Source organism: Canis aureus, chromosome 12, assembly GCF_053574225.1.
Source record: "Canis aureus isolate CA01 chromosome 12, VMU_Caureus_v.1.0, whole genome shotgun sequence".
NCBI lineage: Eukaryota > Metazoa > Chordata > Mammalia > Carnivora > Canidae > Canis > Canis aureus.
In genome coordinates, this window is record NC_135622.1 from 13823318 (window position 1) to 13834318 (window position 11001).

At 48.6% G+C, this 11001-nt stretch overlaps 1 long non-coding RNA gene across 5 annotated transcripts in view; it reads right to left on the reverse strand.

Moving 5' to 3' along the window:
• The window catches only part of LOC144280623 (uncharacterized), a 29029-nt gene extending 18694 nt beyond the window's left edge, over positions 1-10335 (reverse strand). For all 5 annotated transcript variants that reach the window (XR_013349049.1, XR_013349048.1, XR_013349050.1 and 2 more), the window contains exons 1-2: positions 10178-10335; positions 9580-9668 (exon numbers count right to left, since the gene is read on the reverse strand). This is a non-coding gene — a long non-coding RNA (uncharacterized LOC144280623). The remainder of the gene's footprint in view (positions 1-9579; positions 9669-10177) is intronic.
• Between the last annotated feature and the right edge of the window lie 666 nt (positions 10336-11001).

An 11001-nucleotide genomic window follows, 5' to 3' on the forward strand; every position in this document is an offset into this window, starting at 1 on the left:
CAAGATGTAGATGCTTCCCATTAGCCAGGCAAGACATCTCTGGACAGGCTATACAGAAAAAGCGTACCTTAGAACAGTGCGTCAGAAGGAGAAGGAGGAGATAATTTTATCTGAGGTTCTCTTCCATATTCTCTCTTTCAAAATCCATCTCATGGGGAGATGACTAACCTGAACTTCCTGACTGTATCACTTGGCTCCTTCAGCAGCTACTTACAAAGTCAGATCCTGCATTGTGCATATTGATGCTTCTTCCAAGTCTGAAAGTACAGTAGGTGCAAATCAGCTGGTCAACCTCAGATGGCAGGCCCAAGCAGGCATGTAAAGAGTCAGCTGACTGTGGTGGCAGCTGAGGAGGAGTGAGTGGCTGAGGGTCTGAGAGCATTTGAGATGATTCACAATGTATGTCCAGTGGAAATGGAGAGGGTCCTTAGAAGAGGAGGATGGGAAGGGGTCCTGCAGAGAGTCAGGGGCCTCAGAGATCAGGGAAAGTCAGAGAAGAAGGAAATCTGGGATAGAAAAGACAAAGATGGCATACTGAAGATTTCATGGAATCTGAAATAGGCCAAGTAGAAGGACTCAGTGACTCTGGGTATGAAGTTACTCCAATTCTGGAAGCCACTCCAAGGGCATTCCTCTGGATTTAAAAGCACATTAAATTAGACTTCTCTTGGCCGGTGTTTGCTGTCAGTTTTAAAGAAAAGTCTTCTCTTTTTTTATTCTCACCCATGTGGCAAATAGTAAAAAGGCCATGAATTCTTCTCCTCCCCAAATCCATGCCCTTGCAATATGACATTGTAGATCTTCCCATCAAGAGGTAAAGTCTGTTTCTCCAACTCTTGGGTCTGTGCTGACTCAGTGACTTACTTTAGACCTCAAGACATTAGCAAACTTGATACAAGTAGAGGCTTGGCAAGCACCATTGTGTGTGGGGGCTTGGCATCTTGCTAAGCTTAGGGCCCTGCGACCACCGTATGAATGAGCCTGAGTTAGCTGGCTGGAGGATGAGGGGCCATAAGAAGAACTGAGGTGCCTCATCAGATATGAATGGGTCCATCCCTGTTCATCTAGTTGCTATCTGACCTATCAGCTGACTATAGACCCACAAGGAAGCCTAGTGAAGATCAGCTGAGGCTGCCTACAGTAAAATAATTTCCCACCTGATCCAAGAATCATGTGCTAAATAATCAAGTGGTTATTGTTTCAAGCCACTAATTTGGGAGGTTGATCATCATGCAGTGAAAGCCAACTAATTCAACCTCAACAACTCATTCTGTGTGAACTCATAGATAATGTTCAGTCAAGATTTTCCAAACGGAGCTGAAGTTTGTAGAATCTACTAGAGAAAATCACCTGAATGACACTGGGTGGTGGTAGTGGATGTTGATGCTAGTAATGGTATTGATGGTTGTGAGAATGTCGGTGATAGCAGTAGTAGAGGCGTTGCTGGCAGTGTGTAAAGATATTTGTGATGGTGAACGTGTAATGGTTGTGGTGTGGATGATAAAATTAGCAGTGAGGGCAGTGATATAGAAGTTGATGATGTTTGTGAAAGTGATTATGGTGGCAGTGGTTGTGATAGATATTAATAGTCACAGTAATGACAACTGGGGATGATTGTGGTGGTGGTCGTCATGACTGTTGGTGATGGTGATGATAATCATGGTGAAAACAATGGAGAAAGTGACAAAGGTGGGGATGATGATGGCAGTTGATATTTACTGGATGGTGGCAATGGTGATAATTGTCGTGACTGTAGTAATGGTGATAATTGTCATGACTGTAGTAATGGTGATGATGATTGTGGTGCTGAAGATGATAATTTTAATGGCAATAAACTAAAGATTTGTCTAGATTTTTATGGTTTGCAAGACCCATGGCCTGGATTTCTCCTGCCCATTTTAATTCAACACCAAAACCTAGCTCCCAAATGAAGAGGGATTTTCTGAGAAAATAATCCTACAAGCTGAGAAGATTAGAACTCCTGGCTTCAGTTCCTTTTTTGACAGGAACTGATGAACTAGAGCCTAGATTGAAGTGGGAAAAGAGTGAGACACCTCAGCTATCAGCACTGGCTGCCTCTTTGAAGGCAGAATGAGAGAAAAGCCATGCAGGACACACAAAAGGCTGGTGAGCTGGTGAGGGAAGGAAAGACAGGTTTCAAATCACCACAAGCCAGAAGCCACATATCTGGGTCTCCTGGAGCTCCAAGAGCATGCTCTTTTGTCCTGGAAAGAGCCCAACAGCTTTAGAGAGAGGCATGGACAATGAGAATATGGCCAGAAAGGGTCACTGTGGCTGTTTTTGAGGAAGGCCTCAAGGGACCAAAGGCTCAGTCTTGATGGCTTGGAATGCTTATCATCTGCCACCTGAGTTGGGAGGAGCCCACTGTGACTTTACTCTGCCCCAGCCACACTGGAGTATGAGCTGTGGAGTACACTGTGAGGCCAGAGGATGGAGAGAGAGTGAAAGAAGATGCTGAGGACAGACTGCTGGCTTGGTGGGCAGTGTGATCCACAGGGCCATGCAGAGGTCAAATGTGGGGAGGACAGGGTGGGCCAGATCTGTCCCAGCTGCAGTGCAGCTGGTCCCTGACCGGTCATCCAGACCTTAGTGAGGACTGGGAATGCTGTGGTGGTTTTATCACTGAACACGGGCCCTCCTGCTGGCCTGTTGAATGCAGCCAGAGCTTCTCTGCTGGTTCCCAGAATCCTGCTCTGCGAATGCACACCCATGTTTCCCTCTAGCCAAATGTGACCTCCCACCCATCTACCTGCTGTCACTAAATACAGGCATAGATGGGAGCCCAGTGGAGTATGCTGAGCTAGGGATACCCTGTCCACATGGCAGGGCCCCCTCCTCGAATGTGATCCTGAACAGGCTCAAGACAGGGGTCAGTGAAGTGGGAAGAGAGTAGGGAAGGGTAAATAATTGATTTGGAAGTCCCAGAGCTCGTGGAAGACCCAGAGATGTCTGCAAAACTAGACTAGGATATAAAACTCTGAGAGATGTTTCAAAGGCCATGTAGAGGGAAGAAAGACACAACTTCTTGAGCCCCAGCTGGGTCTGTAGAGCTTTGGAACATGGGTGTCTTTAGCTAGCTTGAAAAGTAGCTCATTTCTGTATCTGGGTCTTAATGAAGGCATATCCTATTAAAAGGTGCTTGCTCAGGATGCCTGGGTGGCTCAGTTGGCTAAGGGTCTGCCTTTGGCTCAAGTCATGATCCCAGGGACCTGGTATTGAGCCCTACTTGGCGGGGAGCCTACTTCTCCCTCTCCCTCTGCTCTGCCTCCCTAATCCCCTGCTCGTGCTCTCTCTTACTCACTCTCTCTCAAGTAAATATATCTTAAAAAAAAAAAAAAGATGCTTGCCCAAGGGGTGAGTGGGAACTGAAATGTAGACAGGCCAGATTCTACTCATCAAGGCCCGTGCCCTATTGGACTGCACTCTCTCAGAAGAGGGAACATCTTTTCCTAATCCCACAGAGGCATCGTGCAGGCTAGCAGGAGCTCTGGTTTAAATGTGCTTAGAGTATCAACTCCAGCTGAGGTTGGTTCCATCCCTGTTGCTCCAATAGGATGCACGGCCTTCAGCCAGTTAGTTAGTAGAAGGAATGGGACAGTGTCTTTTGAGCTCTTTCCTACAAAGGCCTAGAGTGAGCTGAATAAGCCTAGTATCTGCAGCCAGCACAGGCAGGGGCCTGCTTTCAAGGTACTTAATATAGTCAAGGGAAAGAGACCATGATTACATAAATGATTATTAGGAGGTTCAGGGTAATGAGAAGAGCATATAATAGGGAATTTACTTTACCTGAAGGCTGGGTGAGATATCCCTTTCTTAGGAAGAGACAGTTCTGTTGAAATGTGAATAATGTGTAAAAGTTGGCAAAAAGAGGAGTGTGGGAATGGGGGGGTGGGGACAAGTGTGGTGGGCAGGGGAAGAGCATGTGTAGAGGTGTGAGGAGGATACATGGAAGTTGGCATGTGGCAGGGACCGTGCGGCTGTTGTGAGAGGACACCCACTCTCTGAGATCAGAGGGTAGTCAGGCACCAGTGTGCAGAAATATGTATATTAAGAAGCCTGTTGATGTGACCTGTGTTCTGAAAAATCTCCCCAGCTGCTAAGTGAAAGTGGCCTGGGGGCAGGGAGGTGGATAGGCTGGTTGGTGGTGGCTTTGTTAGTAAGGCTGCAACAGTGGAGAGGCAGGTGCCCACTGGAATTCTTATTCAAAGCGGTTCTGGATCTAGTCTCCAGTCTTCCATGCCCCATACCTGGAAGGGACCAGCTTCATCCTTGCTCAGACTTCATCTTAGGCTGGGATCCCTGAATCTACTTTATAACCATATTTTTAAAATAGATAAAGAAGACAGAAACAGGAAGAGCCAGCCTGGCACTTTGTACATTGCAGGGTCTTGCTCAGTATTTGGCAAATGAAGGAACAGTAGAGAAACACAACGCAATGTCAGTGAAAAATAGCAGTGCAGATGCTCCATCTTTGTGCAGTTTAGTGAAGTTCTGTACAGGATGGGGTCGGGGGTGGGTAGAGATATAAAATCAATATGGAGAAGGGAAAGAAGAGCCTAGACTTCGCAGAGAAGCTTGCATTAAAAAAAATAATTATTGGGGAACCTGGGTGGCTCAGTCAGTTAAGTGGTCATGAGATTTTGGCTTAGGTCATGAGATTGAGCCCTGCATCAGCCTCCATGCTCAGCGTGGAGCCTGCTTGGGATTCTCTTCCCCCCACCCTTGCTAGCTTTCTCTCTCTTTTTCTCTCACTCTCTTTCTCAAAAAAAATATTATTGAAGCAAATCCATAATAGGTACATTTTGGAGCAGTTGGCGGAAAGGAGTGGGAAAAAGCAGGGGCAAAGAAGTGAGTGGGTGGGACTCTGGCCACTTCTGGGATGACCCTCCCCAGTGTTCCTGCCACAAAAGCCTCAGATTCCCCCACTTTGACCTCCATGCTCCCTGGGGAACTCCAGGGCTTTCTCTCTTGAGTCCATAGTCTTCATATGCAGGGGAGGTGGGGAGGGGAGGGCACCCAGGACATCCTGGGACTCCTCTTTCTACCCATTGAGGCCACTCTTTGGACATGTCCCACCAGAAACCCAGATTCATCCAGACAGACAGGCCATGACTTAGTACGTGGAGTTTCAGGAGCCATATGGGCCCCAGAGATGAGATAAGTATAAAATAAATGCCATCCACACTTAGAGTGCCGGTGGGGACCCAGGTGAGAGGGTCCGGAGAGAGACCCATAGACTTTTTTGTTTTCCTCAGGTGTGGGCAAAATTCACTTGAATTGCAAGCCTTCATTTACAGCATATTCTACAATGAATGGACAGGAGAGCTGTGACTTTTGAACGTATGAATATATGAAAGTCCCTTGAGATTCAGGTAATCAAGGAAAGCACTCCTCATTTTACTGACGACTGTTGTACATTTGAAAAGATGACTATGCATTCTCAGAATTTCAAAGTAGTAGGGTGGACCTTGCAGCCCAGAGAAGAAAACCTTTTTTCATATTATTAGGCCAATCCATATCAGCAATTCTACTTGATGAAGAGAGATGGATGCCCTCCTTGAATCAGGCTAGGGCAGACCACTAATTGAAAGATGCCCCGGGTGCAGGTGGGAAACCAGCAGAAAGGGAGCACCAGACCAGACACTGGATCCCAGGCTCCAGGCCCTGCCAGGGAGGAAGAGGGTGAGGAGGCCTTACAGGAGGTTGAGGGAGCGGTTGTGGATGTCTGGGCCAAGATTCCTGCAGGCATCTTAGATCCAGAAAGCTTGAGAGGTGACCGGAGGGCAGAGTGGGGTGGGTGGAGAAGGAGCCAGGCTGTTCCTGGGATCCAGGCCACCTTGGGGCCTCCCTGTCACTCCCTCTGGAATGCAGTAGAAGAATATAAGGTCCTTCCTTTTCCTGGGGTCTGGAGTCTGGAGATAGGAGATAGGAGTCTCCTTGTGCTCTGGGCACTGCCAGCAGAAAGTGGCCTTGGGTCTGACCCCTGGGGAAGGGGGTGCTCAAAACAGGGAGAAAGAGGCAGGGCCATGGAGCTGGAGAAGCATGTGTGAGGGAGGCTAGGGTAACTTAATTCCTCTACAATAATCATTAGGTTTTAAGAGCTGGGTCCAGCTGAGACTCCTCACCCCTGAGGGCCTCCAGCACAGGGCTAAGCTCTGAGCATCCACACTCCAGTGTGGGAGGATGGAGCCACCTGATTGGAGCCTGGTGAATTCCATATGGCTTTGGAGCCTGTGGCCTGAGGGATGGCGGGGGTGGGGGGGGGTGGGGGGAGCATCTCCAGGGCTGTGGTGACACTGGGCACACAGGAGGAGAGGAAGGGCTGAGGAGCCAACCAGCCAATGGAGACCTGCAGGACTTGGGCCAGCTGAGGAAGGTGATGGTCTGAGTCATTTTAGAGAGGAGGCAAACTCCAGCGAGGGACAAGGGAGGTGAGCCTGCAGGTGTCCTTTGCACAGTGCCTCTCCTTGTGTGTTCTCCATCAAGTCATTGTCTCTACCTTCTCACTGATCCTTCTATAGTGGGTTCTGGGCCCTGTACAAATATTGAGTGTCCCCCTTGTGCCAGCACTGCTTGAGGGACTTAGGACACATCAGTGAATAAAAGACACCAAGATCCCCCCTACATGGGGTTCACATTCTGGTGGGAGCCCCGGCAGTCTGGAGGAGCAGTAGGTGGGAGGTGTTGGGAGTTTGGGAGCAGAGAGGGGGCTCTGGCCTCCAGAAGGAGACATAAAAGCAAAACCCAGGCCTGGACTTCAAAATAGTGCTAAGAGGATTTCAAGGTAGAGATTCAGACTTGTGGGGTGGGTTTGGGTAGATCCTGAGTCTCACTCAGGTACAAGGGATTAGACTGTAGGTGGGGGGTGGGTTTGGGGTGGGTTTGGGTAGATCCTGAGTCTCACTCAGGTACAAGGGATTAGACTGTAGGTGGGGGGTGGGTTTGGGGTGGGTTTGGGTAGATCCTGAGTCTCACTCAGGTACAAGGGATTAGACTGTAGGTATAAGACCCAGGCTGCTAGTGGATGGGCCCACTCTCCTCATGCTTCTCTTTCCTCTGGCTTCCCCGAGGGTGAGTGCTGAGCCCCTGGCTGTCCCTGCAGTGCAGACTGTCCTTTCTTCTATGTAATCCTCAGTCTTCTTACACACACATGGAGGTGTTGGTCCAGGTAGCTCTGACAGCCTGAGATCAGGCTGTGACAGATTCAGCATTTTTAATGGAAGATCCCCCAAAGAGAGACCTTTCTCCTGGAATGTCCCAGATGCTTTGGTTTTCTTTCCTGGATGCTCTGGCAACTAGGGTTTCCTGTCAACCCCCAACTGCCAGTGAGGTGAGGGGTCAGGATCTGTCTCTAGTTTGTAAATGGGCATATTGAGTCCCTGACCATTTGTGGTGAGCTTCTGGGAGAACTGGCCCGGCTGCTTTCCTCACACAGCTGGGGCCCAGAGTAGGAGCCCAGAATGGAACATACCTTAGACTCCCCCAGATGTAGAGGGAAAAGGAGGTTAAGTGGGGCCCAGGCCCTGCTGGTACCTATGATATGAGGGGCCCTAAATGCACACTTTGGAGGAGGAAGGAGAAGTATAAGGAAACCCATGTCTCGCTCTTCCTTTCCTTAGTTCCTAGGAGCTGGGGTGAGCTGAGAATGGAGACTGGGGACCAAGGCTCCCTGGTGTCCTGCCCCATGGTAGAGGTAAAAGTAGGACATGCCATGGAACTCTTGGTCAAGTTTCTTGAAAAAGTAGCAGTGTGGCACATGTGTCCAGCTTTGGCCCATCAAAGGCCTTCTGGTGTGCCAGAGCTCTTAGGTAAGCTCAACATGACCTTGATCCTCCACCGCTTGTCTCTGCTCTGCTTCTCAGCCTGACGCTGGTCCCCCTCCCTAGTGCTTTGTCTCCTCCCTGGAACCATCTTTGCTCCCTGGATTTGCTTCTGACCCTCATTTTCTTCCTAATTACGATCTCCCTGGCCAATCAGTGGTCAATCTGTGTAATTATTGCTGCATCTATGCCACAAAACCAGTGTTAGAGTACAGTGGCTGGATTCCTCTAGAAGACTATCAGTGGCTCTGCTGAGATGGGCCATCTTTCTGTGTCATGGAGCCCTCCCAGCCTGGGGGTACAGCTCTCTCTGGTGGGTCTTTGACCTTCTCTGGGGATGCCGTGGCATTGGACCCCCCAAGCTCTGGCCCCCCTCTCCCTATTTTTGCCTCTGATCCTCAGCCCAGGCTGCGTGCATCCCTCCCTCTGCAGGCAGCCTCCTGGCTGACTTCTCTCCCTGTCACATTCCTGGCTGTGAAGGGGACCTCTTCCAGGGCCCTGGGGAGATGACATGAGTTTGTTTGTTTTTCTCCTGTCTCCACTTCAAGGGCTCCACTGGCAAAAACAACACCCTGATGAGTTCCAGCTCTTCCCCTCCTTTGCCCTGAACATGGGAAAGACGGCCTCTACTCTCAGATGTGTCAGCTGAGGAAAGAGGAGCACAGGGGCTGGCTTTAGGAATGTCACTTGCTCCCACTGCCTTTTTGAGGAGAAGTCATAGAGTCACAGGTCATCCACAAAGCTCTCCCTATGGGTCCAGCCCCAGAAGCCCCTCAGGGGAGACGGGAATACCATTGTTTAAGAATAAAGGCAAGCCTTAACCCAAAGGAATGAATCTAATGGGAAAATGCAGATTTGAAGATCGGAACATTTTCCCAATACCTCACACAAACTGTGCACAAAGAAGCCTCCTCATAGCAATGGTGCGTGTTCCTGGACTATGCTAAACCTCTCAAATCATGACTATAAGAGCTTTCCTTCTAATGAGATGGCTGTCACACAGAACCAGTGAGAAGGGATTGTGCATGGGGCACAGTGTGTGTATACCCTTTAGGTGCCAAAGATAAGCCTGCTGAGGACCAGACTCCCTTTTATAGGACAGAGGGCAGAGTTGTGGTTTTCCTTAAGGGATAGTGTTTGGGGCAAAGAGGCTAATATTGACAGCCCAGTGGAAGGACAAGGTGAATGAATACTGACATTCTAAATACTACATCAACCACCACAAACTTGGGGTTGATGGGGCTGCCATCTTGGGCCTCAGGCCTGTTGTTGAGAATGGCCTAGGTTCTAGGGTGAGGAAGAAGTTGAACTATCTACAAGGATAGAGTAGAGCTTTACTTTCCTTACGCACAAACTCCAGGCAAGCTCAGGGGCCACAGAAAAATGGGCCCAGGACCAGAGAGCCCTTTCTGATGGCAAGTGTGTTTCTGTGAAGCAGTGAATACAGGGATAGCTCTAAGGTCAATTAGGAGCCCATAAAGAGCCAAGCCAGAGCTACAGGACTGTCTGATTCATCTCCCATGGATTCTTAAACAACAAAAGAAGACTATGAGGCTCAAGATGCTAAAATAGGAGCTGATAGAGGAAAACAGAGCAGTGGAGGAAGAGAGATTCAGCTTCTTCAAATCCTCAAAGTTCAAGCCTTTGCCCAGCCACTTGGCCCTCGGAGAAATGGTTTTATAAAGTTCACTTGAGGTTGTACAAGAGAAACAGTGTCATCTTGAGCTCCCTTAAGTACCTGCTTTGCATCTTCTCTGGTGGACAAGACTCTGGATTAATTGTTCCCACAAGACCAGATCTCCCGATCCTTTCCTGTAAGTCCTTTGCCTAAAGAGAAACAAACACTAAGCTTTAGGGAGTCTCTATCTTTCCTGATCATTAAAATATAGACCTTGTCCCTGGAAAGCCCACGTCTTATAGCCTAAGTCTGATACACTGGGGGTCTGTTGGTCAGCCTGAAAAAGAGAGCAGTCATGGATATGAAGTATATGCACTGGAACACAAAATGGACAGTGACCACAGCTGTCAAGTGGAGCTCCTTGAAACTGTGCTGGGGGTGCTCGGCACACTGTGGAAAGTGGGACAAGTGGAAGCTGGTCAGGAGAGCCTTCTGGGGGCTTTGTAAGGCTCATGGATTTGTAGAGAGGTGAAAAGAGGTGTTGCAGAGGAAAGGCTGGTAGGAACAAGCAGTCCTGTGCAGCTATGCTGCTGCTAAAGGGCACTGGCAACAGCATTCTAGTGTCTCAGGATGTGGAAAGGGCCCCCTCCTCACACTGAGTTGTCCTCTCTGTATTTCCCCTACATATTTTCTCCTGGTCCCTGTTTTTGAAACATACCCCATACAGGCCATCTATATTCCTCTTGACATTTGGTGTCCAGAAATTATTCTCTCATCTACTCATTTAATCTGTATGTATTTAGCCTCTTCTATGTCCTAGATACTGTGCAGGGGTACAAAGATGAGTAAGACCCAGTTTAGTTCTCAGGAAGCCCTTAGCACTGCTCAATAGAATGCAGCATTGTTCAATAGAACTTTCTGTGATGATGGAAATGCTTTCTGTGATGTCTCATGGGAGTCACTGGTCACTTATGGGTATTGAGCACCTAAAATGTGGCTAGGGTAACTGAGGAACTGAATTCATATTCTATTTAATTGTAATTAATTTAAATTGAATAGCCACGTGTGACCAATATGAACCATAGTAGATAGCACATATGTAACTGAAAAGAGAGACAAGTAATCAGACTGTTACACTATTAGGACAGTGCAATCGAGCCTGTCATTGTGGTCTGGTCAAGGAAGAAGGGGAGAAAGAGTGACTGGATCTGCCTGGGAATTAGGGAGTCTTCCCAGAGGAGATGACCTTTGAGTAAAGTCGGGGATGATGAACAGGACATACCTGATGATGGGGAGGGGGCACATGTGGGCAAGAGGCTCAAACTAGTGATTCCTGCATTTTTGGTAGACTTTCCAGCTGGGCTCTTCCATAGATTAACCAACAGAGCTGGACTTTAACAAGGAGATACAGATGTGCTCTGCCTGCTGGCCTGGCTCTCTGCCCTCCTCAGTTCCCAGGGAGGTGGGTGATGACAGATGGACTCATGACTCTCTCTAGATTGAGGGATCCAAGGGGCTGAACTGACCCTAGGAATGATGATT